Raw genomic sequence first — 7,983 nt, 5'->3', positions numbered from 1 at the left:
TTTCATAAATGCACACACAAACTATTTTAATAAAGCAGGCATGGCCTTACTTCACATAACATAATAAATTATGACACACAGGAAATTTAACATTCACTACTGTTATCAAATATACAGTCCTAATTCAGAGTAACACAAATGCTCCCTTAGTGTGAAACTCAAGAATAAAAGTATGTGTTTTACTGAAAAAAAACCATTAAGTTTAGCCTTCCAATTTATTTCCAGTTCAAAATTAATTTTCTAGTGATTTTCTATTGCAATAATCAGTCACCTATTTAAAGTATAGTTTGGATGAAGTATAGTATACTCTGGATGAAGCAGAAGCTGGAATCAAGATTGTTGGGAGAAATATCAACAACCTCAGATGACACCACCCTTATGGCAGAAATATCAATAACCGCAGATGACACCACCCTTATGGCAGAAAGTGAAGAGGAACTAAATGGCCTCTTGATGAAAGTGAAGGGGGAGAGTGAAAAAGTTGGCCTAAAGCTCACCATTCAGAAGACTAAGATCATGGCATCTGGTCCCATCACTTCATGGCAAATAGATGGAGAAACAGTGGAAACAGTTGTCAGACTTTATTTTTGGGGGGCTGCAAAATCACTGCAGATGGTGATTGTAGCCATGAAATAAAAGACGCTTACTCCTTGGAAGAAAAGTTATGACCAACCTAGACAGCATATTCAAAAGCAGAGACATTACTTTGCCAACAAAGGTCCGTCTAGTCAAGGCTATGATTTTTCCAGTGGTCATGTATGGATGTGAGAGTGGACTACAAAGAAAGCTGAGTACCTAAGAATTGATGCTTTTGAACTGTGGTGTGGAGAAGACTCTTGAGAGTCCCTTGCACTGCAAGGAGATACGACCAGTCCATCCTAATGGAAATCAGTCCTGATATGTTCATTGGAAGGACTAGTGTTGAAGCTGAAACACCAATGCTTTGTCCTCCTGATGCAAACAACTGACACATTGGAAAAGACCCTGATGCTGGGAGGGATTGGAGCAGGAGGAGAAGGGATTACAGAGGTTGAGATGGCTGGATGGTATCACCAACTCAATGGACATGAGTTTGACTAAACTCCAGGAGTTGGTGATGGACAGGGAGGCCTGGCTTGCTGCAATTCATGGGGTCGCAAACAGTTGGACACGACTGAGCGATTGAACTGAACTGAACTGAACTGATATCATTTTGAGGAGGAGATAATGAGGAAAAAGAAGAAATGAAATAATGTAATAAAGTTAATTGGGTGACCAACAAAATTTTATACAATTCCTTCATAATATGACTTATTTTTTCTTGATAGTCTTTGTCATACAAATTTTCCTTCATTTGGTGGACTTACACAAAATTTACAAACCATATTATACAATATCTTTCCTCCATGACTTGATACATGTTTCCTTTTACTATGTCTGTATTCTTAGGGGATGATCAATGAAGAAGGAAAAAGTGATAATATGGGAGAGGAAGAATTCTAGAATACTACACAAAAGTAGATGAGAAGATATGGATTTTACTCCAAAAGGGGAGAATTTGGCTCATGCCAAAAGTAAGAACATTTCATCTACAGCAATGGGAAGGAAGGCACAGTATAAATGTAGACAGATCTGTAATGACATTGGTGGCATCATGTAGATATTCTCTAGCTTACGCCTATTTTCTATGAGAAATAGGAACCCAAGTCCTCTTGGGTGAGGTCAGACTAAACAGTTTGACATAGGAGTCTATTGAATGGGAAAGTTATTGTCCTATGGGAAAGTAATAGGATCTACAGAGTACTAAGAGTCTACCTACATTTAGGAATGATTCATTTAATTGAAGCCAGTTGAATGAGTTATGAGTTTTTTCTTTAATTATATTCAACTGAATGAGAATAAGTATGAAGCAGAAAACACTGGATTTAACTGAGACTTTGTCTGTTGAGTACTAAGAAGAGAGAAAAGAACAAGACGTGAATACATGAAGTGATTACCATAATCATCACAGTGGACTCTGTATCTAAGGGGATCAAAGAGTTCAGAGAACTGAATCATGTCTGGGTGTACTGAGTGAATAAGAAATAAGATAAATAAAACTGGATTGGAAAGAATGGGAATAAGTCAAAGGTTAGACACTCTAGGAATCAAGGAAGCAGTTCTGTGAACTCTCGTCAACTGTGTTTCATGCCTGAGCTTAGAAACTGCTTTGTTGTTGTTTTCTTTGATATTTTTATAATAACAGAGGATAAAGAGAAAAGACCCTAAAGTATAATAAAAGGAAAGGAAGTACTAAGTGACACCCAGGTCAGTGCTATTCCTTCATATGGTAACTATCACTTGAGAGACCTTCAGAAAAAAAGAAAAAAAAAATTATTGGGGAGCACTAAATTTCAGTTTGGGTTGAAACATTAAGGGAATACACACAATAGTTTAATGATATAGGAGACTTTGCTGACATGAAAACTTCAGTTTCAGAGAGTGCAAGTGGAAGAGTTTTAAAAGAGGAGTATCAGTTCAGTTCAGTCACTCAGTCGTGTCCGACTCTTTGTGACACATGAATCACAGCAAGCTAGGCCTCCCTGTCCATCACCAACTCCTGGAGTCTACTCAAACATGTCCATCGAGTCGGTGATGCCATCCAGCCATCTCATCCTCCTTTGTCCCCTTCTCCTCCTATCCCTAATCCTTCCCAACATCAGGGCCTTTTCCAATGAGTCAACTCTTCGCATAAGGTGGCCAAAGTACTGGAGTTTCAGCTTTAGCATCATTCCTTCCAAAGAAATCCCAGGGCTGATCTCCTTCAGAATGGACTGGTTGGATCTCCTTGCAGTCCAAGGGACTCACAAGAGTCTTCTCCAACACCACACTTCAAAAGCATCAATTCTTCGGCGCTCAGCTTTCTTCACAGTCCAACTCTCACATCCATACATGACTACTGGAAAAACCGTAGCCTTGACTAGACGGACCTTTGTTGGCAAAGTAATGTCTCTGCTTTTCAATATGCTAGGTTGGTCTTAACTTGCCTTCCAAGGAGTAAGCGTCTTTTAATTTCATGGCTGCAATCACCATCAGACCTTTTAGAACTAACACCAAAAAAAGATGTCATGTTCATTATAGGGGAGTGGAATACAAAAGTAAAAAGAAACACCTGGAGTAACAGGCAAATTTGGCCTTGGAATATAGAATGAAGCAGGGCAAAGGCTAATAGAGTTTTGCCAAGAGAACACACTGGTCATAGCAAACACCCTCTTCCAACAACACAAGAGAAGACTCTACACATGGACATTACCAGATGGTCAACACTGAAATCAGATTGATTATATTCTTTGCAGCCGAAGATGGAGAAGCTCTATACAGTCAGCAAAAACAAGACTGGGAGCTGACTGTGGCTCAGATCATGAACTCAGTATTGACAAATTCAGACTTAAATTAAAGAAAGTAGGGAAAAACACTAGACCATTTAGGTATGACCTAAATCAAATCCCTTATGATTATACGGTGGAAGTGAGAAATAGATTTAAGGGACTAGCTCTGATAGACAGAGTGCCTGATGAACTATGGACGGAGGTTCATGACATTGTACAGGAGACAGGAATCAAGACCATCCCCAAGAAAAAGAAATGCAAAAAAGCAAAATGGCTGTCTGAGGAGGCCTTACGAATAGCTGTGAAAAGAAGAGAAGCAAAAAGCAAAGGAGTAAAGGAAAGATATACCCATCTGAATGCAGAGTTCCAAAGAATAGCAAGGAGAAATAAGAAAGCCTTCCTCAATGATCAATGCAAAGAAACAGAGGAAACCAACAGAATGGGAAAAACTAGAGATTTCTCCAAGAAAATTAGAGATAGAGGAATATATGTGTGTGTATATATTTTTAACTTATCTTCAGTAAATTGAATTTTGAAAATAATAAATAAAAAACAGATTAACTTCAGAGATCCTGAGTGCATTCTTAAAAAGAAGTCAACAGGTCATAATTGGTCTTTGTTATATAAATATATGGGAAATTTTTAAACATTTTTGTAGAAACAAATAGACTTTTTAATTACTTTTGAAATTTCTATATGGATAATTGAAGATACACATGAAGTTGCTGGACAAAATAGAGGTCTTCTGTATTTTGCTCAGTGTTCCCTTCAGAATTGTTCTAAACAGCCAAATCCTCAGAAAAGCCCAGAATTTGAGCAATTTCGGGGAAGAACCTTAAAGTCCGTGGGGTAGGACCTTCTACATGGGAGATGATAAGATTGGTCATAGTTTCCTATGGAGATGAATTTGGAATGAAAAAGTCTGTTTCTTTGGTAGCAAGAATAGGATGCAGATGTTAGTGTGGGTCTGGAGTGCCTAACCTGTTCCACGAAAATCCACCAATCAGTCTCACTGGGAGCAAAGCAATAGGAACCGCTTTTGGAGGGTAGGGTTGGTGAGTGGGACTAGAGTGCCCCTAATTCAAGCCACAAGCTTAAGGCAGTTAGAGACTGCTGACTGAAGGAAACTGAAAATAAAAACTGAGCTTTGGGAAAAAATACAAGCTAAAACCACACCCATGCTACTACCAGGCCAGGGGGCCAGGTAAGGTCAGTGAAATTAGAACCAGAATGAGGACTAAAGACATAGGAAAACCCTTGAGAAGGTGAAAACATTCAGAGGGAATTTTAAATATTCATTTAATTAATCTAGCTAGAATTTTACTGATTTTTATAGTTGAAAAGATTAAAATACCTTGAAACAAACATATTTTCTATACCACATAGCAATAGAGATTCATACAGCAAATTAATTTCTATTAGAGAAATAAAGTTATAATGACACCCATCAAATTTGTATAGCCAATTCATATCTGCTATGCTGGAGTGAAATGTGGTGAGATTTGTGAGTAAGCATTATGTAGCAGGAGGGCAGTGATGCATAACAATGATAACTGAAACAGTTTGGGCTCAATTTTTCTTCTCATATCTTCTGAAATTCATGTATTCTAATTTGGTCTCTGGTAAATGTTGTGGTTTAGTTGCCAGATTATGTCCAATTCTTTTGCGATCCCAGGGACTATAGCCCACCTGGCTCCTCTGTCCACAGGATTTCCCAGGCAAGAACTGGAGTGGCTTGCCATTTCCTCCTCCAGGGGATCTTCCCAACCTAGGAATCAAACCCCCATCTCCACACCTCCTGCACTGCAGGATTCTTTACCACTGAGCCATCAGGGAAGCCCTTTAGTAAATGTTACAGACCTGAAATAGAAATCATGGATCACATTTTTTTTTTCTTTTAAGAAGAATTTGCATATTTCCTAGATGTTACCTGGGCATGTTGCTTTTCAATTTCATTACCTATATTTATCAGTTAAAAACTGCAATGAAAGTGAAGTTAGAGCTTAGTACTACTTAGTAATAATATTGCTATTCATTTACTCATTAACATTTGTATTAAAAAATTTAATCATAGAATATTTGGAAAGCATGGAAAAATGCTTAAAATCATATAATAGACACCCAGGTATTCATGACCAGATTAAACACATGATAATATTTTGCCTTCTTTGCTTCATGTTTGTTTATTTATAAGAAATGAAATCAGATAGATTGAGCCACACTTCTTCATATTTCCCATTCTTCCTCAGACAAAAAGTAATACCTGATCATCAGAAGTTACTGTGCATTCTTCACAATAGAGATTTTATGCTTTTCTTAAAATGTTGAACAAAGTAATTTTATTTCTTATTTGTATTTCAATGAACATAAATAGATTTGGCTCCCTAAAAACTTGTCTTTTGCCATTCAAAATTAAATTTGTGGTCTTATTCATATTGTTCAGTTCAGTTGCTAAGTTATGTCCGACTCTTTGCAACCCCGTGAATCGCAGCACACCAGGCCTCCCTGTCTATCACCAACTCCCGGAGTACACTCAAACTCATGTCCATCAAGTCAGTGATGCCATCCAGCCATCTTATCCTCTGTTGTCCCCTTCTCCTTCTGCTCCCAATCCCTCCCAGCATCAGGGTCTTTTCCAATGAGTCAACTCTTCACATCAGGTGGCCAAAGTATTGGAGTTTCAGCTTCAGCATCAGTCCTTCCAAGGAACACCCAGGACTGATCTCCTTTAGAATAGACTGGTTGGATCTCCTTGCAGTCCAAGGGACTCTCAAGAGTCTTCTCCAACACCACAGTTCAAAAGCATCAATTCTTCGGTGCTCAGCTTTCTTCACAGTCCAATTCACACATCCATACATGACCACTGGAAAAACCATAGCCTTGACTAGATGGACCTTTGTTGGCAAAGTATGTCTCTGCTTTTGAATATGCTGTCTAGGTTGGTCATAACTTTCCTTCCAAGGAGTAAGCGTCTTTTTATTTCATGGCTGCAGTCACCATCTGCAGTGATTTTGGAGCCCCTCAATTAAGTCTGACACTGTTTCCCCATCTATTTGCCACGAAGTGATGGGACCAGATGCCATGATCTTAGTTTTCTGAATGTCGAGCTTTAAGCCAACTTTTTCACTCTCCTCTTTCACTTTCACATTGTTAACCACAGCTAAATCCATTAATATGAACTGATACCTTCTATTGTATTTGCAGGCTTTGTGTGCTTAGTCATGTCTGACTCTTTGAGACCCCCATGGAATGTAGCCTGCCAGGCTCCTCTATTCATGGGGATTCTCCAGGCAAGAATACAGGAGTGGGTTGCCATGTCCTCCTCCAGGGGATCCTCCCAACCCAGGGATCGAACCCAGATTGAACGTGAATTAACAACTTTTTTAGTGACTGTTTTTTCACTGAAGTAAATTTGATAGGTATCATGTAGCCAGTAATGACAGTTGGTCATTAGATACAATTGCTTGCCTTTTCTTAAAATGCTGCTCAGTTAAGGGAACTTTATTCTGTGAGTCATCAAGACTCCACATATTAGACAAATAGGATTTTCCTAAAGAAAAAACTCCAGTCCACTTACCCACTAATCAGCAATTTTGATGATTTTCTGTTGCAAAAAAATGTAACCTAAGTTCATCATAATGTTACTCCCCTCTCTCTGTGATCTTTGTCAGATCAAGTCTATTCTTAAGTCTCATTTTTCCCAAGCACAGACCAGGCCTCTAAGGGTACTCAGAGGACCATAAAAGCCAATAGTTAACTTTCTCCCTTTCAAACCTGTGCATCTCCATAATATCCTTCTTCTCCACCTTCTTTTATGTTCCTATGGAAAATCCTCCCACAAACTTCGAGGCCCACTTTATGCTTTCCTTCCACAAATCTTTATTTCCTTGAACATCAATGACATTTTCTTCTGTGTTCCCACAACTCATTGCTCATTTATTTTTTTCACATTCTGTCTTCTTGCATGTTTATCTGTGATAATGAGTATCTTTAGCTTTGAGAGGCTGGAATCATGATTTCTTTCATGTCTTTGCATACAGTAGGCATTTAACTGTTGTAAGTTGGTTGAATCAAGACTAACAATATGAACAGTTGCATATCATCTTTGAGAAAATATCAAAATATTTTCCAATAGTGAAATTGAAAAATCAGTCAAGTCATTAAAATATAGCCTAGATTATTGTTTTAAATAATCAGGTTAAAATCATGGAGTCATATAATCCAAATAATATTTTATTTTTTCCTTCTTTGATTGTATCTTCTCCATTTTGACCTTTTAAGAAAGTGTGAAGAACTTTTGAAAATTGATTTTCCTCTGAATAAGATTTACACAAAGCCACTGGTTGTTTACAAAGCCATGCATTGCTTTTTAGTCAACCTATCTAATTTGATATTTTGTAAAGAATTGCTTAAACCCCTGGTCCTTGAATTTCATAGAGCAGTACATTGAAAACAAACTGTTTATTTTAATTAAATAGCCTGAAACCCCCCAACCCCAATCACCAGGCATCTACAAAGTTGCATTCTTTTCATACTTCTCTGAGTTTATACTGCATTTTCAGGAACCACACAGCGGCTACCTGTTTACTGACATTTCTTAACTAATCCCCAATTATAGAATGATAAGGACATTAAA

Source organism: Bos indicus, chromosome 28 (assembly GCF_029378745.1).
Source record: "Bos indicus isolate NIAB-ARS_2022 breed Sahiwal x Tharparkar chromosome 28, NIAB-ARS_B.indTharparkar_mat_pri_1.0, whole genome shotgun sequence".
Lineage (NCBI taxonomy): Eukaryota > Metazoa > Chordata > Mammalia > Artiodactyla > Bovidae > Bos > Bos indicus.
This window is presented reverse-complemented; position numbering follows the sequence as displayed.